The 25827-nt window shown below is 45.0% G+C and overlaps 1 pseudogene; it reads left to right on the top strand.

Annotated features, from left to right (window-relative positions):
- Positions 1-506: 506 nt before the first annotated feature.
- Positions 507-22117, top strand: LOC139578142 (very-long-chain 3-oxoacyl-CoA reductase-A-like; annotated as a pseudogene).
- The last annotated feature ends 3710 nt before the right edge of the window (positions 22118-25827 follow it).

Raw genomic sequence — 25827 nt, 5'->3', positions numbered from 1 at the left:
AATGGTACCAGGGTGCTTAAAATAGGCGAATGAGTCATGTCCAGAAGGGTGCGCGCTGATACCAATGATAGACATTTCTTTATCGAATGGCGTCTTTCCAAAAGCTCTCCGGGAGGCTGGTGGATAGATTATTGTTCGACCAATCGGAGCATCCTTCCATTCATAAAGTGGTGTGGACAGTTTTTTTTGAATGCGTGGGTTTGGAGGGTTTCATAACCCTGACTGAAACTGAAAAACCTGTTCGACAAGAGCCAATAAAAGGCTCGGAAAAGAAGTTGCCGTAATGTGCGCCCAATCGCTCCTCACCTAGGACCTACATGTGACCCCCCCTCCTCACACACAAAATTGCATGAATGGGAATAGACTCTTCGTGATTGACATGTAAATTCACCAAAGTGTGGGCCGTTTCTATTGGTAGACAGCTGTTGTAGCCAATCACGAGTGGAGGTGGGTTTGCAGGCAGCCGTAGAGTAGGTGGTGGGCGTGTGCTTAAATCTGGATAGACGAGTGTTGGGGGAGTTGTGGAAGTGTGACGCTACAACCACCTTATAAAGGGACTCACGGTGTGTCTTGAAATTAGAGCACGTTGCCTAAATTTGAGGTCTCCACACAGTCACTAAAAAGCCGCTGTCATGCATTCGTTGAAGGTGGACGACATGCTTCATATGACGGAGACGCCACTCTTCTGGGTCGGGACATTCACCGTGGCCTCACTGTCTTTATGGGTGCTCCACCGACTCCTCCAAGGTTTTCGGATTTGGGTCTTGGGAAATGGACAGTTGCTCTCTCCGAAATTGGGCAAATGGGCAGGTGAGTTGGTCACACGAATTCCTTACGAAAAAACCCAAGTCACGAAGGCTGTTCAATAAGCCCTGAACTCGACAAAATGTAAACATTGGGATATTTCAGGGAAACTTTGCAATTCCCCAAAAAGCTGTATTCTCATCATTTTTGACGTATCAGCGACATTAGAAAGTTGAGTTGTGTAACAGGGCTATCGAGTAAACGCACTAACTGGTTAACAAGATCATGCTTATTGGCTAAATCTGTTGTGTGTGTGTGTGTGTGTGTGTGTGCGCAACACCCGCACTTCAGCACCGCTGACTGATGTTCCAGAACCCAAACCAGCGTTGTTTTTCGTCCTCCTTTAGAATCGACAAAGATGTCCAGTATAGATGAACCACAAACCAATTTGCGCACGTTGTACACTCATTCAGAGATCTGTCATGTGTTGTGGGTGAGCATTCATCCAGCGGCACACTGGGCAACAATTGCCCATCCACTTGATGTAGGAACAACCTGCCCAATTCTATAAATATAGATGCCTAATGTTGACATCGTTGGGTTATTAAACAGTTTATATATTTGGTCATGCGTACTGTGTTACCATGTTTTTTTTGTTGACGCAATGGGTTATCAAATATATTGATCTTTGATTATTAGTTTGTTTGCCTCTGGCTGTATTTGGTCCAATTCGTATCCAGACAGTTTCTCGTTTCAAAATTGTATTTTTGTGTGTTAAAACTATAGGGCTTTCTGTCGCCGTTTTGGTCATCTAGAAGTTTGTCTTCGCTGTGTAGACATGTTTAGGATCGTGTCTTTGCATAATGCGGAGACTAATCTCGTTGGAATAGCTTTGGCCTAGCTTGACCCAGTTATCCAGTCTCCTCATTCGAGAATACTACTGCGTCTGGAGGAGAAGCGCGTTTTCGTCTTGGTGCGCAATTGGCCCATCGCGCACTCCATAGCATCCGGATAGGTTTTATCTTAGACGTTCTCATATGCAAAACGGCCACATCTTTCTCTGCATCATGACGCACGTTTGTCTAAAAAAAAATATTCTGGGTTTGGAATGATATTTTAATTAATTTGGTACAAAATGAATGCCATGTGCGTTTAAGGAATCGAACACGTGTCACATTGATATAATGACCTAGTTTGATATACTCTCGGTTTCTATGCCTCGGGGTTCGGGTTTGTCTGCGCTCTAGCTCTGTGATCGGTTATTACCTTGTCATAGATTCAAAAAATCATTCATGTTGCATGGACGTTCGTATGTAACCATTATAGGTATGTAGTCAATCTCCACATTGATTGTTACACATTGATTGTTACACATTGAGGTTTGGCAGGCTGGAGGGTGGAGACGCTGGTGGGTGGGTGGAGACGCGGGTTGGGGGGGGGGGAGACGCTGGTGGGAGGGGTGGAGATGCGGGTAGAGTGGTTGGGGGTGGAGACTCTGGTGGGTGGAGATGCTGGTGGGAGGGGTGGAGATGCGGGTAGAGTGGTGGGGGGGTGATGCTGCTGGGTGGAGATGCAGGCGGGGGTGGAGACGCGGGTAGAGTGGTGGGAGAGTGGAGACGCGGGTAGAGTGGTGGGGGAGTGGAGACGCGGGTAGAGTGGTGGGGGGAGTGGAGACCAAGGGGTGTGAGTGGAGACGCGGGTAGAGTGGTGGGGGAGTGGAGACGCGGGTAGAGTGGTGGGGGAGTGGAGACGCGGGTAGAGTGGTGGGGGAGTGGAGACGCGGGTAGAGTGGTGGGGGAGTGGAGACGCGGGTCGAGTGGTGGGGGAGTGGAGACGCGGGTCGAGTGGTGGGGGAGTGGAGACGCGGGTCGAGTGGTGGGGGAGTGGAGACGCGGGTCGAGTGGTGGGGGTGGAGACGGTGGTAGTGGAGACGCCGGAGGGGGGGGGGGTGGTGGTGGGTGTGGAGACGCAGGTAGAGTGGTGGTGGGTGTGGAGACGCCGGGGGGGGGGGGGGGGTAGTGGTGGTGGGTGTGGAGACGCCGGGGGTGGTGGTGGGTGTAGACTCCTGTGGGGTGGAGATGCCGGTAGTGGGGGGAGTGGACACGCCGGAGGGGGGGTAGTGGTGGTGGGTGTGGAGACGCCGGGGGGGGGGGGGGGTAGTGGTTATGGGTGTGGAGACGCCGAAGGGGGGGTAGTGGTGGTGGTATAGAGGTGGGGGGGGGTTAGAGCAGCGTTTCGTTCATTGTAAGGAACATGCACATATGTGAATGAAATGTATCGCCAGTGTGTCTGTTACTCAGGAATGGTCTGCAGCTCTCTATGCTTGTGAATGTGCTTCCCCCTAGTGGTGTGAATGGTTGTGTGTTTGGGGGGTTTTGAAAGAAAGAGTTGTACTAGAGAGAGAGCGGCGTTGCAGTTCATGTGACGAACATGCTCCGGGGCTGCTGGGTAAAGAATGCTGCACCTCTTCATTTCAGGCCCCCCCACCAGCCCCCCTCTCCACCACTCTTCTCCACTCTTCTCCGTCTCCAGCCAGCAGCATCTCTCATCTCTCCATCCATCTCTTGATCTTTCTCTCTCTTCACCCCCCGTCACCTAGACTTTGTCGTCATGATACAAAATATTCCCACAAGGTGCTGTTCCTGTCCACTTGTCCTGTTTAGTCAGTCTGAATGGTTTGAACCAAAACTATTTTTCGATTGTCTTTTTGTTAGGAGATCCCACCGTAGCAGTGTAGCTGTTCTGTAATGGGGGTCAATAAGTGTTGATTTAGTGGCCCGAAAAATGCACAGCACCGGTTCCTTATCTGTCAGTGTCAAGTGTGTACACAACACATGGCGTAGTGCCCCATTTTGGAGTGATGTATTGCACCGTAAATACTTCAGTAATACTGATCTCTAAACCTGTCAATCAATAGCAGGTTCTTTTCTGTCAGTTTCAGTCGAGAGTTCTGGGTATTGGAATCAGAATGGTTACCACCTCCTCCTTGGCAATAACTCTAAACCCATTCTCCTCTGGCCTTCTTTTCCCGATGTATTGGTTGTCTCAATATAGGTGACACATTCGAGACATACGTTGACGTCGTGCAAGGCTCTACAGTTGAGTTTTGTCTATTGTTTACCTCCTTGGCAATATCTCTTGACTGTAGAGCATTGGGACGCCTATGTCTCCGTATGGTCTCTTAACTTTAACACCTTTTTTAGTTATTTTATTGAGAAAAATATTATTTCACATTTTTTATTTAACCAGGTAGGCCAGTTGAGAACAAGTTCTCATTTACAACTGCGACCTGGCCAAGATAAAGCAAAGCAGTGCGACAAAATCAAAGAGTTACACATAAACAAATAGAGTCAATAACACAATAGAAAAGTCTATATACAGTGTGTGCAAATGTAGTAAGATTAGGGAGGTAAGGCAATAAATAGGCCATAGAGGCAAAATAATTACAATTTAGCAATTAAACACTGGAGTGATAGATGTTGAAGGGATGTGTTCATACTGCATTGTTGCTGTGCCTTGGGCAGACATGGCACGCCAGTTTAAGTGTTGATGACAGAGTATCATAATACTATCCTGCTTGGTTTCAGAGGTGTCTGATCTCAAGTCTCTCTACAGCACCTTGGTACCCAGAGAAACCTGCTGAATCTAGACAGTTTTTTTTTTTAGTTGTATTTTTGTCTTGCAGATAAGCTTACGTACCATTAATGCAGTGATCAATAATATTTTATATCTAATTCATTAGACTGTCATATTTGATATTTAACACAAATCGAATGACCTTAAGTGGCTTTAATTTAGAATTGTGTTTTCAAGAATCTCCAGTATCACCATTCTTAAAGGAATGCCTGTTCTGGTTGTTTAGATATCTGCTGCAGTATCACCATTCTTAAAGGAATGCCTGTTCTGGTCGTTTAGATATCTGCTGCAGTATCACCATTCTTAAAGGAATGCCTGTTCTGGTTGTTTAGATATCTGCTGCAGTATCACCATTCTTAAAGGAATGCCTGTTCTGGTCGTTTAGATATCTGCTGCAGTATCACCATTCTTAAAGGAATGCCTGTTCTGGTTGTTTAGATATCTGCTGCAGTATCACCATTCTTAAAGGAATGCCTGTTCTGGTTGTTTAGATATCTGCTGCAGTATCACCATTCTTAAAGGAATGCCTGTTCTGGTTGTTTAGATATCTGCTGCAGTATCACCATTCTTAAAGGAATGCCTGTTCTGGTTGTTTAGATATCTGCTGCAGTATCACCATTCTTAAAGGAATGCCTGTTCTGGTTGTTTAGATATCTGCTGCAGTATCACCATTCTTAAAGGAATGCCTGTTCTGGTTGTTTAGATATCTGCTGCAGTATCACCATTCTTAAAGGAATGCCTGTTCTGGTTGTTTAGATATCTGCTGCAGTATCACCATTCTTAAAGGAATGCCTGTTCTGGTTGTTTAGATATCTGCTGCAGTATCACCATTCTTAAAGGAATGCCTGTTCTGGTCGTTTTGATATCTGCTGCAGTTACAGTATGTTATCATTTTAAATGAAACCATTCTATTTATTGATGTCGATCTTTAATAAGTTAACTAGGCATCAACGGGGGGGATTAGAAAGCAACAAGTTGCCCTAAAGTTTCCTCTCTCCAAACATACCCCCGAGAGAGAAGTTGAGATGTGAAGAAAAATAAACTATTGATTTTTGTAACAAGCATGTGACCAGTAAGAGACGTCATGGACCTAAATATAGATGCTATTTTTGGTCCTGGGTGGCTCTGAAGTAGACTTTAGTAAAACATGTCTTTTCTCTCTCAGCTGATTTGCTCTGCAGTATTTTTCTTCTATTCTATGTTTGTTTGCCCATGTGACTTTCTTCTTCTCCTGCTATTTAAAGCAGCGTGTGTCTGAGAGGGTGGTGGTGGATGGAGGGCACGTTGGCTTTTCTACTGCAGCCCTCGCCCTCCCACTACCACACACTCCTCTCTCGGGAGGGGGCGGCTCGTTGATAGGAGGGAGAGGGGTGGGACAGATTACGCAACGAGAGGCGAGAGGCTCGCTTCTCCTCACAGAGACAGGGATCCACTTGTAGTTTGGTACCCATTTTTTGTATTTGCTACAGCGCTGTATTGTATACAGCCATGAACTGTGCTGCAATAGGAGGCTAAAATAAGGTTTCACGCACTGCTCCTATGGGTCTTCCGTTGGGGAGAATGCATTGCTGAGTGCAGACACGATATCAGCCATAGTAGGTGGTTTTCTATCCCCCTCCCTTTTTCAGTGTCAATTCCTTGACAAGATCTAAAGAATCTCTGTTGCATGAGGCTCTAGGCTATACAGAATGTGTTTTCAGTTTCATGAGACCCTATGTGTTTTCCATGTTGCTCGATGCGACTGGGCAGCCATAGGGGGTCTGTAGAGGGAAGAGCTCAGCTTGTTGCGGTAGGCAGGCAGGGGCAGCTCCGCTGTGTGGCCGAGGGAGGGAACGTCGATATACAGCAGCTACCTCGGCTACGTAATGTGCAGCACTCTGCGCTGAGTGCAACTGATGCCCTCCCCGCTCGGGGCATCATTGAGCCAAAATTGCATTTAGGATAATTTTTGGGGTCTTGAAGGTAGATGAGATGGGAGTGAAACATTTGCGCCGTTCTACATTTCAATTCAACACTAAAAAGGGCTCTATGGATACACACACACAGGAACCCCTCCCCCCACATTGGTTGTCATTGTGTTCCTGTCCTCCCAGTAGAGAAGCGTCAGCTGCTGTGATGTCACTCACGGCTGCTTGCGTAGCCCCTTTTGTGTGCGGATTGTCACCGACGTAACTCTCGCCTCACGTGAGGGGAATTAACCATTCTTCTTGTAGCCCTGGTGTGTGTGTGTGACTGAATTTTAACAATGAGAAGTTTGGACACAATGTTCCTTTCTGGGTCTATGAGTGGAAATGTTGAATGAATGATTTTCCAGCATCTTTTTGATCTATTGTTTTATTCCATTTCACAAGAGTACAACACAATGGTGCAGTCTATGAATGGGTCTGAAATGGCCCCTATTCCCTATAGCAGTCCATGAATGAATATGAAATGGCCCCTATTCCCTATGGGAGTCTATGAATAGATCTGAAATGGCTCCTATTCCCTAGGGTGTGCTACCTAGGTATTTTTTTTTAAACGTTTATTTAACCTTTTATTTAACTAGTTAAGAACAAATTCTTATTTAAAATGACGGCCTACCAAAAGGCCTCATGCGGGGATGGGAGCTGGGATTAAAAATACAAAATTAAATAAATTTATAATATAGGACTAAACACACATCACGACAAGAGACAACACAACATAAAAGAGACCTAAGATGACAACACAGCATGGTAGCAACACAGGGTACAAGCATTATTAGGCAAAGACAACAGCACAAAGGGCAAGAAGGTAGAGACAACAATACATCACACAAAGCAGCCACAACTGTCAGTAAGAGTGTCCATGATTTGAATCTTTGAATGAAGAGATTGAGATTAAACTGTCCAGTTTGAGTGTTGGAACTCGTTCCAGTCGCTAGCAGTTGCTACCCTATTGGAACCCTGGTCAAAAGCGGCCCACCATTTTAGGTGATAAAGTTACATTTCAGATGTACTATCATGCCACACTCACTGATGTGCAACCTATACGTTGAGACATGAGATCAATATACGTTGCATCATTTCAGGGAGCCATGAATTCTCACTCTGTCTCTCACTCTGTCTGTTTTTCCTGTAGAGGGATGGACTGATCTGTTAACATGGTGTTTCTTTCTCTCTCTCCATCTTGTGAATACCCTCATCCCCCAGACTACCCTTTTTTTTGTTTTTTTTGTCAACCTGATGTGATGCAGTCAGTTGCCCATTGATGCTTTTCTGCCAAGGAGTGTTTTAATTCTTAAGATGGCCAGGGAATCTGCTTCTCTTTTCACTTTGTGCTGCGCTCTCCCTCCTTTGTTCACTTTCTCTCTCCCTCTTCTCATTATTCTGCTCTTTCTATTTTTAGCCACCCCTAGGATCCCTGCTCTCCCTCCCTCTCTTGTGCTTCTTGTTCGTCATCACCCCCCCCCCCCCCCCCTCTCTCCAGCTCAGTGCTAGATAATAATGGCTACTGCCTGTATGAATCTTTCATCTGTGGGTTAGTTCCTCTGCTACAGTGCCTGTCATGGTGCATGATGGTTTGGGGTAGGGTAATAGTAAGCATTGGTACCCACTTCCCACCCTGAACATCCTGAATCTGATGGCTTTGGGTAGAGAGAGGTGTGTGTGTGTGTGTGTGTTGATCAGTCAGGCAGGGACTAGGGGTGAACGGCAGAAGCTGGCTAAAAATAGCCATGCTCCCTCCTGACAAGGAGAGCAGAGAATGTCACTAGAACATCAGTCCGGACTCCTTGTACATCCATCTATCCTGCTTGGGCTCCGCTGTCTTTAGTTCTATAAAACAAGTGGTTATAACTAAGAATATCTCTTCAGCCAACTGTAAAGACCATTGTCAAGAAGCCTCGTTTTAAAATGAGTCAGCGTAGCTTATTGATAATGTTGTAGAATTTATACTACTTATTTTCTTCTTTCAGTACCGCGTTTGTCCGTTGTCATGTGGATTAATAACGTTGTTGGGCGTGTCTCCTTGACTGATTTGCTGTTGGCACAGGTGTTCTATTTGAACCGATTGCCATCCAGTACCTGTGAAGGCTCCAGTACTGTGGAAACTCTGTGTTGCTGTTTTGATCATCCGAAAAGCAGTCTGACCAGAAATTATGGCGTCACATTTTAGCTAAAACAAAGGAATTTTCTCTGTAATGAGTTTCTTTTGAAAGCCTTGACAGGAATTGCAAGAGGACACTTCATGTTAATGCATACTGAACAAAAATATAAAGTGTTGGTCGCATGTTTCATGAGCTGAAATAAAAGATCTCAGACATTTTCCATATGCTTATTTCTCTAAAATGTTGTGCACAAATTTGCTTACATCCCTGTTAGTGAGTATTTCTCCTTCGCCAAGATATGCCACACCTGTTAGGTGGATGGATTATCAAGAAGCTGATTAAACAGCATGATCATTACCCAGGTGCACCTTGTGCTGGAGACAATAAGGCCACTAAAATGTGCAGTTTCGTTACACAACACAATGCCACAGATGTCTCAGGTTTTGAGGGAGTGTGCAATTGGCATGCTGACTGCAGGAATGTCCACCAGAGCGGTTGCCAGAGAATTGAATGTTAATTACGCTGCCATAAGCCGCCTCAACATCATTTTTGAGAATTTGGTAGTATGTCCAACCAGCCTCACAACCACAGACCACATGTAATCATGTCAGCCCAAGACCTCCACATCCAGCTTCTTCACCTACGGGATCATCTGGGACCAGCCACCTGGACGGCTGATGAAACTGAGGAGTATTTCTGTCTGTAATAAAGCCCTTTTGTGGGGAAAACCTCTGACTGGTTGGGCCTGGCTCCGCAGTGGGTGGGCCTGTGCCCTCCCAGGCTAACCCATGGCTGCACCCCTGCCCAGTCTTGTGAAATCCATAGATTAGGACCTAACTAATTCATTTCATTTAACCGATATCCTTATATGAACTTTAACTCAGTAAAATTGTAGCAATAGTTGTATGTGGCAGTTATTTTTGTTCAGTATGTTAGACCCCAATATATTGGCTATGTCATATATTCCCCACTATATGTTAGCAGTCCATACAGTTTGAAGTGTGGTGTATAGTGATTTGGCACCCGGCTGAAATGTTATGAGAACCTGTACCGGCCCCTCTGTACTGACTTCTCCCCAAATAAAATAAATATTCTCTTTCCTTTTTATCTCCAGTTGTGACGGGAGCCACAGACTGAATCGGGAAAGTCTATGCAGAGAAGGTGAGTTTCCTGCATGGGCCCATTATTTCATTTCCTCCATAGAAAAACGCAGGAGAGCAGTGGTTCCCAGGCTACTACTCAGTTCCACACGCACAGAGTTCCATGTTGAGTTGGAGAACCCTTGTCATTGGGCCATGTGTTTTAGAGTAGTAGTAAAAACCCAGACGTGGTAGTTGGCCGGCCCGTGCGACAGGTCTCTCTCTCCCAGGCAAGACGTGGTAGTTGGCCGGCCCGTGCGACAGGTCTCTCTCTCCCAGGCAAGACGTGGTAGTTGGCCGGCCCGTGCGACAGGTCTCTCTCTCCCAGGCAAGCCGGGGTAGTTGGCCGGCCCGTGCGACAGGTCTCTCTCCCAGGCAAGACGTGGTAGTTGGCCGGCCCGTGCGACAGGTCTCTCTCTCCCAGGCAAGCCGGGGTAGTTGGCCGGCCCGTGCGACAGGTCTCTCTCTCCCAGGCAAGACGTGGTAGTTGGCCGGCCCGTGCGACAGGTCTCTCTCTCCCAGGCAAGCCGGGGTAGTTGGCCGGCCCATGCGACAGGTCTCTCTCTCTCCAGTCAGGACGTGGGAGTTGGCCCATGCCACAGCTCTCTCCAGTCAAGACGTGGTATTTGGACCATGCAACAGTGTAGCTTGATTCCTATTGAGTCTCCCATTCAAGACCAGTAGAGTTCCCTGGTTCAGTAACTGGGGTGATGGTGTTCAGTAACTGGGGTGATGGTGTTCAGTAACTGGGGTGATGGTGTTCAGTATACTGCGTCTTCTCGCCCCTCCTTCTCAGCTCGCTGGAAAAGGGTTTGCAATGATGCTCATCAGTCGCTCCCAGGACAAGTTGGATGACGTCGCCAGGCAGCTTGGTAAGTGTGTGTGTGCACCTCTTTTTGACTGATTGTCTGGCAGTCATCCCAATGCTAATGGATGGATCACTAGTCACTTTAATAACGTCACTTTAATAATGTTTACATATCTTGCATTACTCATCTCATGTGTATATACTGTATTTTATACCATCTCCTGCATCTTGCCTATGCCGCTCGGTCATTGCACATCCATATATTTATATGTACATATTCTTATTCCATCCCTTTAGGTGTGTGTGTATTAGTAGTTGGTGAATTGTTAGATATTACTGCACTGTCAACTAGAAGCACAAGCACTTCACTACACTCGCAATAACTATCTGCCAACCATGTGTATGTAACCAAGAACATTTGATTTGGAGTATAGTGTGTGTGTGTGTGTGTGTGTGTGTGTGTGTGTGTGCATGCACCAGGTCTGCTGACGTGTAAGATGGGGGCCACTTTAAAAAGCTTCCCCAGCCTTTACTAAAGGCTAGCCTGTACATCATTACAGGAACTGTATATGACATGGGGATACACACTCCTGTCTGTGGAAGCCTGGAAGCCCTTCAGATGGCTGTCGTCATGGAAAGCTGTCGGGTTGAGGGCACAGTGTGTGGGAAGATGAAGATGTCTGCGTGGGCAGGCCTGCGTTGTACACTACATGTCCAAAAGTATGTGGACACCCCTTCAAATTAGTGGATTCAGCTGTTTCAGCCACACTCATCGCTGACAGGTGTATAGAATCGAGCACACAGCCATGTAATCGCCATACACAAACATCGGCAGTGGAATGGCCCGTACTGAAGAGCTCAGTGACATTCAACATGGCACCATCATAGGATGCCCTGCTAGAGCTTCCCCGGTCAACTGTAAGTGATGTTATTAAAGTGGAAATATCTAGGAGCAACAACAGCTCAGCTGCAAAGTGGTAGACCAAACAAGCTCACCGAACGGCACCGGCGAGTGCTGTAGCGCGTAAAAAATTGTCTCCTGGGTTGCAACACTCACTACCGAGTTCCAAACTGCCTCTGGAAGCAACATCGGCACAATAATTGTTCGTCGGGTGATTCATGAAATGGGTTTCCATGGCTGAGCAGCCACACACAAGCCTAAGATCACCATGTGCAATGCCAAGCGTCAGCTGAATTGGTGTAACACTCGCCGCCGTTGGACTCGTGAGCAGTGGAAACGCGTTCTCTGGAGTGATGAATCACGCTTCACCATCTTGCATTCCGACGGACTAATCTGGGTTTAGCGGATGCCAGGAGAACACTACCTTCCCGACAGCATAGTGCCAACTGTAAAGTTTGGTGGAGGAGGAACAATGGTCTGCGGCTGTTTTTCCATGGTTCGAGCTAGGCCCCTTAGTTCCAGTGAAGGGAAATCTTAACGCTACAGCATACAATGACATTCTAGACAGCCCTTTCCTGTTACAATCATGACAATGCCTCTGCACAAAGCAAGGTCCATACAGAAATGGTTTGTCGATCGGTGTGGAAGAACTTGACTGGCCTGCACAGAGCCCTGACCTCAACCCCATCGAACACCTTTGGGATGAATTGGAACGCCGCCTGCGAGCCAGACCTAATCACCAAACATCAGTGCCCAACCTCACTAATGCTCTTGTGACAGAAATGGAAGCAAGTCCCCGCAGCAATGTTCCAACATGTAGTGGAAAGTCTTCCCAGAAGAATGGAGGCTGTTAACAGCAGCAAAGGAGGGACCCAACTCCATATTAATGCCCGTGATTTTGGAATGAGATGTTTGCCGAGCAGGTGTCCACATACGTTTGGCCATGTAGGGTATCTCTCCAAGGCTTTTACCTAAATGTCACCCCTTATCCAGCAGTGGTGACTCCTGGCTGTGTTCACAAATATCCCTCTCTGTGACTGGCACATCCCCCTGAATTTCTCTCGTATCTTACCGGGGCGCACATCAGACAAACGAGTATTCTACATTCTAATTGCGGCAAGCGTGTTAAAGGAGAAGAGGGAAAGGAGGTTTTTTTTACGTATTTTTTTGTTGTCTCTTTGTATACATCGCCCACTCCTGTTTGAGTAGGGAAAGTTGTGTATTTTCATACTGCTGATTTAAAAAAGAAATTGAATTTTTTTGTTGTTGAAAGAGGGATCGATCACCTGTTGGATGGGACATGGAAGGGGCTTAGTGCAGTCAGTGAATGGGCTGACTGATAACGTATGAATGTGAGGTGTGAGTATGTAGGCCATAGGAAGTGGAGACTACTTGATGGGCGTGTTTTTTTCCCCAGGTTGTCTCTACATTAGAATGCGAAGTTAACTTTGCTGCCTCCTGTCTGCACCTAAACTATAACTGATTAGGAAAGCATTGAAACACAGCCAGACAACCATATAAATCTCTCCTCGAATATGTACTGCTCTCCTCACGCTCATCATTAATGGAATGTTGTATTAATGTCCCACCGTTAACCCAACTGTGTTTTCCTCCTGTTTACAGAGGAGCAATACAAGGTGGAGACCAGGACCATCGCTGTGGACTTTGGTCTGTCGGATATCTACCCCAAGATCGAGGCTGGACTGGCAGGCCTGGAGATCGGAGTGTTGGGTAGATGTTCCCTTTGTCTGGTCGTCCTCGCTCTGTATACCACCACATTCTCATCTGTTTTACAAAATATCCTCACAAACCACATACTGACATCGGTCTCATAATCTACACAGATAAACGACTCTCGCGCACACACACACTTTTGACATTGCACGTTTTGTTTGTTGTACCGAGTTAAACGTGTTTTTTTTTTTTTTTTTTTTTTACATTTCCCAGCAACACACTGACACTATGGTGGCATGCATGTTAACACTTTTGTTTAACAACACATGTCGCTGGTCCATGGACTGTCGGGTCGTGTCGCTGGTCCATGGACTGTCGGGTCGTGTCGCTGGTCCATGGACTGTCGGGTCGTGTCGCTGGTCCACGGACTGTCGGGTCGTGTCGCTGGTCCACGGACTGTCGGGTCGTGCCGCTGGTCCACGGACTGTCGGGTCGTGTCGCTGGTCCACGGACTGTACTTTGACACCTTAGAAAATAAGATGCAGTCAGTCCTGAGTTCTAACCCTGGAGTTGTGACCCTAAAACAGTAGAAGTGTTACTCTATTCTCAGTGTGGTCATTCAGAATGAACCGCCTACTAGTATGCCTTAGGAAGTACCTACAGAGTTTATTCGTTTTCAGATGTCACTCTCCGTCAGTCCACATTCTTGCTGTGTGGACAGTGTCACTTTCAGACAAGACCATTGTTCTTTGTGTGAGAGCCCATAAGTACATGTGCTGCTTGGCTTGCTCTTCCAGATTAAGGTGTGGTTGTGTGCCCTTTTTATGAACGCCTTGCTCTCATAAGGTCCTGCTGCCCTCTGGTGGCTTTCAAGAGTAACAGCAGCACCGTTTTTAATATCCTTATTGCCAATAACTATGGTCTCGTCTGCTTTTAAATAAAACAATTATTCAACAGTGAACAATGTTGGAATCTCCTATCCCTACCCTGAGTACTTCCTGCATATTCCTGACCTGGACAACGTGAGTATTTTTTTTTTTAAGAAAAAAAGAAATGTGAGTGAAGCATGGGCTCACCATCAGTTAGACTGACACCAGTCACCTTCAGGGAGACTGACACCTTTTGAAACCAGTTGAGTTCCAGGAGGTTCCTAGTGTTACTTTAGCTGTAGAAAAATTTACTAAGACTGTTTGCATTTGGAATGATTTAAAGATGCAATCTGGGATCTTAAGCACAACAAATTCGTAACATATCACACTATTTGCAAAATTCGTGACACACATAATAAATGACGTAGTACACAACTGGGACCTGTTTTGGCTCTTCAGAACCACTTTCAAAACTGTTTGAGAGGAGAGTTTTAATACTTAAACTAAATCTTTTTTCTTCTACATTATAGTTCATCACCAACGTGATCAATGTCAACATGACCTCTGTTTGCCAGGTAAGAGTTCTCTCGTTTCTGGAGCAGTTCTATGAGTGTATATGTATACCATAGATTTATCATCTAGTATATTTTTATCAGTGACACTGTGCACTTCGTCTCTCTGAGGCCAAGTTCAGGGTTTTCAGTGGTAAGACAACGTATTGACGACACACTGGTATCACTGGCACAGACGGCATGTAGATGGGCGTCCATATTTCTCTCTTCCTCGTCACCCCCCCCCTTTTTCCTCTCCTCCTTCACTGTTGCTGCTGTGCTATCTGCAGGTTCCCAGAGCATCGGTGAACTACACCAAACTGTCAGTGTTCACCCATAGACTACCCTTCCTCTCTCTTTCCCTCTCGCCCTGCCTCTCACGTGGCTGAAATGTACCAGTGTGCCATACATCTCCCATAATGCCACTGGGGTAAATCTGTAGTGGGATCTAAAGTTCATCACTGGTCCTGTATAACTTTAAATGACAGTGTTTTTAGAGACAACTGTCTTGTCCAATCGAAATTAGAATTTTGTCTGGAAATTGAATATTTGCATCAAGTGTGATCTGTAGAAGTGTCCCACGTGTTGTATTTATTTAATACTCTATATGCTGCAGCCACTGATTCCTGGCCTGTTCTGTCAGATCGTTGACCTGTTGCTCAGGAGTTGACCGTTCTTTCCCTTTTCAGATGACCCGTCTCGTCCTGCCCAGAATGGTTCAGAGGTGAGTTGGTTTCCTTTTATAAGTGCTGTTGCCACATTTCATAAAGGAACGTTCATTCAGTTTTCATTGGCGTTAGTTCCAAACTAGGTAGTCTGAGGCAGTTCTTTATAAGGGGTTTTACGTCTCAGTCAAATTCTTGTCATGCTCAGCCACATGACAATGCCGTGCGTCACCGTAAAACTACAAATTGTAAATAAAATCCTTTGTCAACCTGAGTGGTAGATTTTTTTTTTTTTTTTCTTCGCCCACCCCCTTCTAATGCCAGTGTGGGTACCAGTCTGTTGAGCGATCATTCCACTACTTGTCACTCTTAATTCCATAAAGAGTTGGCAAGAGGGCAGACACGAGCTGTGGCACTCGGGCTATTCCGATGCTGGAACCTACACCAGAAAAGCCTAAATGTGCTCTATTAGAAGGACCATGATATGAAGACGGCCTTGATGTGTTTAGAACAGGGGACCAACAGAGTGTTATCCAGAGGATACACTAATACACAGCTCCTCCTCCTCCCAGCTGCGCCGCCGCCTCCCCCTTCTCCCAGCTCCCCCACCTCCCAGTAACGCCTCCCCCGCCTCCCAGCTGTGCCTCCCCCTTCTCCCAGCTCCCCCGCCTCCCAGCTGCGCCTCCCCTCCTTCTTTCTAGCCCTCTCTTTCTTTGTTCCCCATTCTGACCAGCTGCTTTTCAATTCACACAAAGTGCGCCCTCAGATTGGCTCGGACGAATCACATGGGATCTCTGAGCCAATGGAAAGGTGAGGGGCCAACCAACCCCATGTTCACTACATCACTGCAGCAACAGGGGCGCAAACTACGTCAGCAAGCGGCTGCCATGGCAACCCACACAGTGACTTTGATTACTGTGTGTGGCAGTTTACAGTGGAACTAGTCTGCTTGTACTCTGACAAACAGACCACGCCACCTTCCAGCGCGCCATAGCAGAACAAGAGGAAAGTCCTCTCATCCCCTTTTTTTTGTTTTGTGTGTTTCAGGTCCAAAGGTGTGGTCCTCAACATCTCCTCTGGCAGTGGCATGTACCCTGTCCCACTCCTCACTGTATACTCCTCTTCCAAGGCAAGGGCCACTCATAGACCTCTATATACAGACACGCACCACCCGCAGACCGACAGATACAACACACGTGCACACGTGTTTATAAAATGTTCCATAGTAGGATTTGTTACATATAGCGAAGCCTTTTGGTTCTCCAGCTGTAGTTCAGTAGGGGGCGCTCTCTCTCATATTCAAAGGGATTTATTGGCATGGGGAAACGTATGTTTACAAAGCAAATGATAAACGATCAGTAAACATTACACAATTTTAAAAGAATATAGACATTTCAAATGCTATATTATTGGCTATGTACAGTGTTAAAGTATGAAAGGGAAAATAAATACAGATATAGGTTGTATTTACAATGTATGTGCTCCTCTGGTTAGCCTTTTGTCATGGCAACGGGCCACAAATCTTACTACTGTGATGTCACACTGTGGTATTTTGCCTAACAGATATGGGAGTTTATCAATGTTTTGAATTGTTTTCCAATTCTTTATGGGCTTGTGTTCTCTGTGGGGAAATGTGTCTCTATTGTGGGCATACATTTGGCAGGTTAGGAGGTGTAGCTCAGTTTGTACCTCATTTTGTTTGGCAGTGGACACATAGGCAGACCTGGCTCTCGAAGACAGCGAGGTTAAGTTCAGTCTGTAGACAGTCAAGGATTTTCTTTATTTGTGGTCAGTCAATGGTCAGGTATTCTGCCACTGTACTCTCTGTTTAGGGACAGATAGCATTCCAATTTGCTCTGTTTTTTTGGTTGATACTTTCTAGTGTCAAGTAGTTCTTTTTGCTTTCTCAAAAGTTGTTTTTGTCTAAATGTGTTTCTCCTGGGACTCTGTAGGGTGTGTTTGTGTTTGTGAACAGAGCCCCAGAACCAGCTGGCTGAGGGGACTCTTCTCCAGGTTCATCTCTCTGTAGGTGAGGATTTTGTGGTGGAATGTGTGTGTATCACTTCCTTTTTAGGTGGATGTAGAATTGAACAGCTCTTTTCTGGATGTAGATAACCAGCGGGTATCGGCCTAATTCTGCTCTGCATGCATTGTTTGGGGTTTGCGTTGTACACAAAGTATATTTTTGCAGAATTCTGCTTGCAGAGTCTCAATTGGGTGTTTGTCCCATTTTGTGAATTCTTGGTTGGTGAAAATACCTGTTCATTAACTGATTTGAAGTATTATTTTAAGTTAAATGTTTTTTGTCACATCCTAATTGGGATGTTGCGTTTTCATGTTCTTTTTGATGGCATAGGTCTGTACATGATGATGATAATATCTCTTGGTACCTTTAGGCTTTTGTGGACTTCTTCTCTCGTGGACTTCAGGAGGAGTACAAGGCCAAGGGAATCATTGTCCAGGTAGGAACTCTCTTCCTGTTAACCTGGGCCACTTTCAGCAGGACACCACGTTGGCCAACGTTCAGGTACAATTGTGTTATGTAGAACAAACATGCCTCTCTAGCAGGTAGACTAGGATAAGGGATCACCTCAGCTCTATTCATGGCATTTCTATCTGCAACGTTTGCACAACGTTCTACAACGTTTGCATACAAAACATGACCCTGTTCGCTACTTATTTCTGTTGGACTTATTCTCCGTCAGTTCTACAAAGCTAGCTATGGCTACACCGTACAGCCCTGCAGTTCCACAAAACTCAATGTTTCCTAATCTTGGTCATACACTTGATTCAACTATTCTAAATTTACCCCTTTGGGTTCCCAGGTCCCAGATTGGGAAACACTAACTCAACAGGTCTCAAGTCGTGTCTTTAACGTGGATACTGTTGCTGTATATAGGTTGTTTAATTTTCAGCTAAACTTTCTCTCTTGCATTTTGTTTTCTAGAGTGTACTGCCCTTTGTGGCCACCAAGATGACCCGTATCAAGAAGCCCACCCTGGACAAGCCCACCCCCGAGCGCTATGTGTCCGCTGAGCTGACCACCATCGGACTGCAGGGCCAGACCAACGGCTACTTCCCCCACGCTGTCATGGTACGGCCCGACCCCCTCATCTCCCTTAGTTTTCCTTTAAATAGTTTTTGAAAACAACAAAAGTACGTTTCTTGTTGGACAAGTCGAGGTAGTCCTTCCCCGTTTTCAGTATGTTTTCTTCTGTTTGGTGCAGAACGTTCTGAGCTGGTATGATCTGTTTGTCATGTAGAAGCATTCTGTTTCACGTCACTGAATAGTGAATGCACCCTCTGTGTACAGTGCATTCGTAAAGTATTCAGACCACTTAACTTTTTCCACATTTTGTTAAGTTGTAGCCTTATTCTAAAATGTATTTCATGTTTTATTCTCATCCATCTACACACAATACCCCATAACGACAAAGTGAAACCACGTATAATTATTTTTTGTACATTTATAAAAAAATAAACCCATACCTTATTTACATATGTATTCAGACCCTTTGCTATGAGACTTTAAATTGAGCTCAGGTGCATCCTGTTTTCATTGATCATCCTGTGGTAAATTCAATTGATTGGACATGATTTGGAAAGGCACACACCTGTCTATTTAAGGTCCCACAGTTGACAGTGCAAGTCAGAGCAAAAACCAAGCCATGAGGTCGAACAAATTGTCTGTATAGCTCTGAGACAGGATTGTTTCGAGGCACAGATCTGGGGGAGGGTACTAAAAAATGTCTGCAGCATTGAAGGTCCCCAAGAACAGTGGCCTCCATCATTCTTAAATGGAAGAAGTTTGGAACCACCAAGACTCTTGCTAGAGCTGGCCGCCCAGCCAAACTGAGCAATCGGGGTAGAAGGGCCTTGGTCAGGGAGGTGACCAAGAACCCAATGATCACTCTGACAGAGTTCCTCTGTGGAGATGGGAGACACTTTCAGAAGGACAACCATCTCTGCAGCACTTCACCAATCAGGCCTTTATGGTAGAGTGGCCAGACAGAAGCCACATGACAGCCCGCTTGGAGTGTGCCAAAAGGCACCTAAAGGACTCTCAGACCATGATAAACAAGATTATATGATGAAACCAAGATTGAACTCTCTGGCCTGAATGCCAAGCGTCACGTCTGGAGGAAACCTGGCACCATCCCTACGGTGATGCATGGTGGTGGCAGCATCATGCTGTGGGGATGTTTTTCAGCGGCAGGGACTGGGAGACTAGTCAGGATTGAGGCAAAGATGAATTGGAGAAAAGTACAGAGATCCTTGCTGCTCCAGAGCGCTTAGGACCTCAGACTGGGATGAAGGGTCACCATCCAACAAGACAATGGCACACAGCCAAGACAACGCAGGAGTGGCTTCGGGACAAGTCTCTGAACGTCCTTGAGTGGCCCGGACTTGAACCTGATCAAACATCTCTGGAGAGGCCTGAAAATAGCTGTGCAGTGACGCTCCTCATCCAACCTGACAGATCTTGAGAGGATCTGCAGAGCGGAATGGGAGAAACCCCCCAAATACAGGTGTGCCGAGCTTGTAGCGTCATACCCAAGAATACTCAAGGCTGTAATTGCTGCCAAAGGTGCTTCATAGTACTGAGTAAAGGGTCTGAATACTTATTTAAATGTGATATTTCATTTTTTTTAAATACTTTTGCATTATTGTCGAACCTGTTTTTAGCTTTGACATTGCAGGGGGGAACTATTTAATCCATTTTAGAATAAGGCTGTAACGTAACTCTGGAAAAAGTCAAGGGGTCTGAATACTTTCCGACTGCACTGTATACACTGAGTGTACTAAACATTAAGAAACACCTTCTAATATTGAGTGGCACAGGAATGCTGGTCCATGTTGACTCCACTGCTTCCCACAGTTGGCTGAATGTTCTTTGGGTGGTGGACCATTCTTGATACACACGGGGGAAACTGAGCGTGAAAAACCCAGCAGCGTTGCAGTTCTGGACTCAAACCGGTGCGCCTGTCACCTACTACCATACCTCGACACTTAAATATTTTGTCTTGCCTATTCACCCTCTGAATGGCACACATACACAATCCATGTCTCAAGGCTTAACAATCCTTCTTTAACCTGCCTCCTCCCCTTCATCTACACTGATTTTTGAAGATTTAAGAGGTGACATCAATAAGGGATCATAACTTTCATCTGGATTCACCTGGTCAGTCTGTCATGGAAGAGCAGGTGTTCCTAATGTTTTGTATAGTATGTCCACACTGAGTGCTAACTAACCTCTTGCCACTGGGCTGGCTGACCACTACCCTGGTGGCTATTTAACCTGGTCTTCAGGGCTGGCTGACCACTACCCTGGTGGCTATTTAACCTGGTCTTCAGGGCTAGCTGACCACTGTCCTGGTGGCTATTAACCTGGTCCTCTGTTGTCTTCAGGGCTGGCTGACCACTGTCCTGGTGCCTATTAACTTGGTCATCTACTTCGGGGCCAGGATGAACCGAGCCAAGAGCACCGGATACCTGAAGAGGAGGAAGCTGAGGGAACTGGCCAACCAGAGCAATGGGAAGAGTGTGACAGGCTGAAGAGCGAGTAAACGGAACTCCATAGCAACGAATGGAGACTAGAAGCTGACCATAGAACTACCATTCAACTACTCTGACTACCCTGGACTATGTCCGTTTTGATCAGGGTTCCACAAACCTCTCCTCGGCCCCCCCTAGACGTTTCACTTTTTTTAGTTTTAGCCATAAACTGGCACACCTGATTCCATTAGCCAAATGATGATTAGTTGACTAATGGTGTCAGGTGTGCCAGTTTAGGGTTAAAACAATGTGAAATGTCTGGGGAAGCCTGATGAGAGGGTTGGGCAACGCTGCATTAGATAATGGTGTTGAATTTTCACTTGACTGTGTTTTAATATTTGTGTGTGTCACCGAGTCCATATTGATATAACTGTAGCAGGTCTCTCTGAATGAAGTGGTAACTGGCCAAAGTGGCTGGAACAAAATAAATGAAAGGAAAAGGTCTTTGTTCTCAGCACAGGGAATAGTTATTTTTCAATGTAACAAAAATAATTGGTGATAAGAATGTAAAATATATTTTATGTACGTAAAAGCAAGCTATATCTTCAGGCACTTTACGAAGTGTAGTTTACACGCTGTGGCTGAAAAGTGTACAAGTGATCAAATCTTAATTCCTTGTGTTCTTGATTCCTAATTTCCTTACCGACCTCTAAGCACATTGGAGGACAGGCTCGAAGGTCCCACCCCTCGGACCGCTTCCAATGAGCTTCGAGAGGGAGGAATCAAGGACCCGAATAGTCAGAGTTGATGCCTTGTACACTTTTCAGACCTAGCCCATGTAAGGAGCTCTCTAGCCTCAGCTTGTCTTGTTTTGTCTTTAGCTGAGTTGTTGGCCTTTTGTGTTTATTTCAGTTTTTGTGGATTTGTTTTGTTTCCTGGTTTCAGTTGTCCAATTGCAGTCTTGTAAGGTTGTTTTTATGGATTTGATGGAGAGAGAAAAAAGTACATTCTTTTCTCTCTTTCTCATCCAGTTCATGTTGGTTTTGGTCCAACAAGAGGGACTCTGGCACATTGAGGTCCTTGTATGGAGCTCTGAACGAGTGACAATAATAGTTGAAAAGCTGACAGTACACGCTGTTGGTTTACAGCTCATATACTGTATTGCAGATACCAAAGGATTGTATGTATTATATTGTGCAAGATTGCCTCGTCGTACAACAAGCACAACTATTTCTGACTGTGTTGGTCTGTGAGGGCCTTGGATCTCTGTATGCCTTGTCCTGACCAATGTTCAGACTTTAACTCTTCTGAAAGGCACCACGGTTTTCAGTGTGAAACTCCACAAGTTTTTTTATATTTTTTTTATATTATATTATCAGGGATGTTGAGCAGTGAATTGCAACTTTTTTTATGATTTTACAACTTAAAAAAATACTGTGCAATGTGCTCTGTAGTTTCACTCCGACTTTTTGTATGATATCTGAATATTATTAATGAACATGTACTATGCTGTTTAAAAGGGATTCAAATGTTGAGCATTAACTCAAATGAAGTTTTATAAAACATTGTACTGGTATTTGGGGTATATTTTCTCCGGTGTTCTTTTTGTGGTAAGATTCATCCCAAATGGCACTCTGTTCCCCTAGTGCACTACTCAAAAGTAGTGTACTATAGGAAACCGTGTACCGTTTGGGGGCACAACCAATGTGTTCCCAGCCTCCATCTTTACTAAGATTTTGGGGCCAAGACTAGCTCTGTTATGTCACTTTATGATATCACAACCGGGAAGCCACCATTGTCATAGAGTTCCGAGAACAGCAACAGCTGTCTGCATGCGGAATGACCAGAGACTGTCAAGACGAATGATAAGTGGCTATTTCTCTGAATATTTAAATAGTTTACTTTATTGCTTCTTACTGTGTTTCATTTGAGACCTTTACACGGAAATGAAAATAATTGGATAAAACTGATATGCGTTTGAATTTTTTGCTATAAATAACTTTTTAATGTTAAAAATGGGACACATTGAATGAAACACCTGCCACTAACATATGAGCTAATGTTTCGTTGTGTGAGGAATACCTAGATCTTACTGGCTTGAATGATCTAGCTTGGAAGGTCTAATCAGAAGACATTTCAAACCATCCACATGGCTGTCCACCTATTCTACTGAACAAAAATATTAATGCAACAATTTCAAAGGTTTCTTATGTGGAAATCCATCAATTGAGAAATTCATTAGGCCCTAATCTATGGATTTCACATGACTGGGAATACAGATATGCAACTGTTGGTCACAGGTACACCCCCCCCCCCCCCAAATTGGGCTTCAGGATCTGGTCACGGTATTTTTGTGCATTCAAATTGCCATTGATGAAATGCAATTGTGTTCTTTGTCGGTAGCTTACGCCTGCCCATACCATAACCACACTGCCACCAGGGGGCACTCTGTTCACAACGTTGACATCAGCAAACCGCTCACACGACGCCATACACGTGGTCTGCGGTTGTGAGGCCGGTTGGACGTACTGACAAATTCTCTAAAACAACGTTGAAGGCAGTTTATGGTAGAGAAATGGACATTAAATTCTCTGGCAACCGCTCTGGTAGACATTCTTTCAGTCAGCATGCCAATTGCGCGCTCCCTCAACTTTAGACATGTGTCATTGTGTTGTGTGACAAAACTGAACATTTTAGAGTGGCCATTTTTTTGTCCCCAGCAGAAGGTGTACCTGTGTAATGATCATGCTGTTTAAGCTTCTGGATATGTCACACCTGTCAGGTGGATGGATTATCTTGGCAAAGGAGAAATGCTCACGAACAGGGACGTTAACAAATTTGTGCACAAAATCTGAGAGATGCTTTTTGTTCATATGGAACATTTCTGGGATCTTTTATATCAGCTCATGAAACATGGGACCAACACTTTAAACGTTGCATTTAGATTTTTTTTCAAGTTCAAAGCAGCCGCTGGGGTAGAAGACATTTCAAAAGTAGGTTTTCCAAGTATGTTAGGCACGCTACTAAAATTGGTAAAAGCTCATTTAGTTTGAAGAAGCAGGATTGGGTGGCAGGGTGAGGATCAATATTATATAGCCTATGTATTGTAGCCTACATTTGTACTACACTGTGTTTTATAGTATGTTGGAATGATAATGCCATTGGTTAAATAGGAGATAAAAATATCCGTTAACATAGGCCTACTGCTAACAGTGGGTGATGTCTCAGAGGGGACATGGACATGGAGACAGACTACCATGGCAATTTGAGTTCTCTAAATAGAACATATAGCATGTCATAAAGGCTGTTTCCTGATGAAACAATAATAATAACAATAATGATTTATAGTGCTTTTCGTTACTTATTTCAAAGCTCTATAGAGAAAATAAATTATATATTTATTCAAAACAATGTAGTTATAGGTTAAGCCCCAACTCAACCCTAGTAGCCATGACCTCACCTAAATGTACATGTACATCTAATGGTCCACTGGAATGTCTGAGCCTTTTCCATTCAGGGTCATGTTCAGTTGTAAAAAGAAAAACAGGTGCAACCTGAACTTGTCCAAGAGAGACTAATTTTCATAATTCTTTCCCCTGCTGAACACGACCCCAGGTAAATAACATGCTGCTGAACACAACCCCAGGTAAATAACATCCTGCTGAACACGACCCCAGGTAAATAACATGCTGCTGAACACGACCCCAGGTAAATAACATGCTGCTGAACATGACCCAGGTAAATAACATGCTGCTGAACACGACCCAGGGAAATAACATGCTGCTGAACAAGACCCAGGTAAATAACATGCTGCTGAACACGACCCCAGGTAAATAACATGCTGCTGAACATGACCCAGGTAAATAACATGCTGCTGAACACGACCCCAGGTAAATGACATCCTGCTGAACACGACCCCAGGTAAATAACATGCTGAACACGACCCCAGGTAAAAATAACATGCTGCTGAACACGACCCCAGGTAAATAACATGCTGCTGAACACGACCCAGGTAAATAACATCCTGCTGAACACGACCCCAGGTAAATAACATGCTGCTGAACACGACCCCAGGTAAATAACATGCTGCTGAACACGACCCAGGTAAATAACATGCTGCTGAACACGACCCAGGTAAATAACATGCTGCTGAACACGACCCAGGTAAATAACATGCTGCTGATCACGACCCAGGTAAATAACATGCTGCTGAACACGACCCCAGGTAAATAACATGCTGCTGAACACGACCCCAGGTAAATAACATGCTGCTGAACACGACCCAGGTAAATAACATGCTGCTGAACACGACCCCAGGTAAATAACATGCTGCTGAACACGACCCCAGGTAAATAACATGCTGCTGAACACGACCCCAGGTAAATAACATGCTGCTGAACACGACCCCAGGTAAATAACATGCTGCTGAACACGACCCAGGTAAATAACATGCTGCTGAACACGACCCCAGGTAAATAACATGCTGCTGAACACGACCCCAGGTAAATAACATGTTCAGTTGTCCCATTTAAGCTCCTATAACTGCGATTTTTATCAATGACGCTTGGAATCTAACTAAGCTAGGGTGTGGATTACCAAGCAGATCCTGTATGTATGATCCTACTGTTCATTTCTCTCGTGGAGAATAAATGTTTGCTGTATGTTCTCCTGTGTTGACTCCATCCAGGATGAGTGAGGAGAACAGGGCATTCATCATAGAATTAGGAATTTGAATACTAGAATGAACACAAGCTTTCTTATGAAGGTCCAAAGGTCAGCCATGTTAGTCAGGGAGTTGGTCAACCATGGCTTGCCAGTGCTGTGATAAGATACGTTCTTCACGTTCATTGTTTTAAAACAGTATCTGCACTGTGTGTGTTAGCTAGCTTGCCAGCCAGTTTTAGAGGAATAATTCCATTCATTTTTCAAATTAACTGTCAATATGCCAACAATCCATTGAAAAGATGGAACGGTACAGCCAGAAGAGGACTAGCCACCCCTCAGAGCCTGGTTCCTCTCTAGGTTTCTTCCTAGGTTCTGGCCTTTCTAGGGAGTTTTTCCTAGCCACCGTGCTTCTAAACATGCATTGCTTGCTGTTTGGTGTTTTAGGCTGGGTTTCTGTACAGCACTTTGTGACATCAGCTGATGTAAGAAGGGCTTTATAAATACATTTGATTGAAAATATGCAGTGAATCGACAGTTATACAGTGGCTCAAATCAGTTGATGATACGACAAGTTGTGAATGCACAGGTACTGATATTGTATCATATAATAGCA

The sequence above is a fragment of the Salvelinus alpinus genome, chromosome 6 (genome assembly GCF_045679555.1).
Source record: "Salvelinus alpinus chromosome 6, SLU_Salpinus.1, whole genome shotgun sequence".
Lineage (NCBI taxonomy): Eukaryota > Metazoa > Chordata > Actinopteri > Salmoniformes > Salmonidae > Salvelinus > Salvelinus alpinus.
This window is presented reverse-complemented; position numbering and strand designations above follow the sequence as displayed.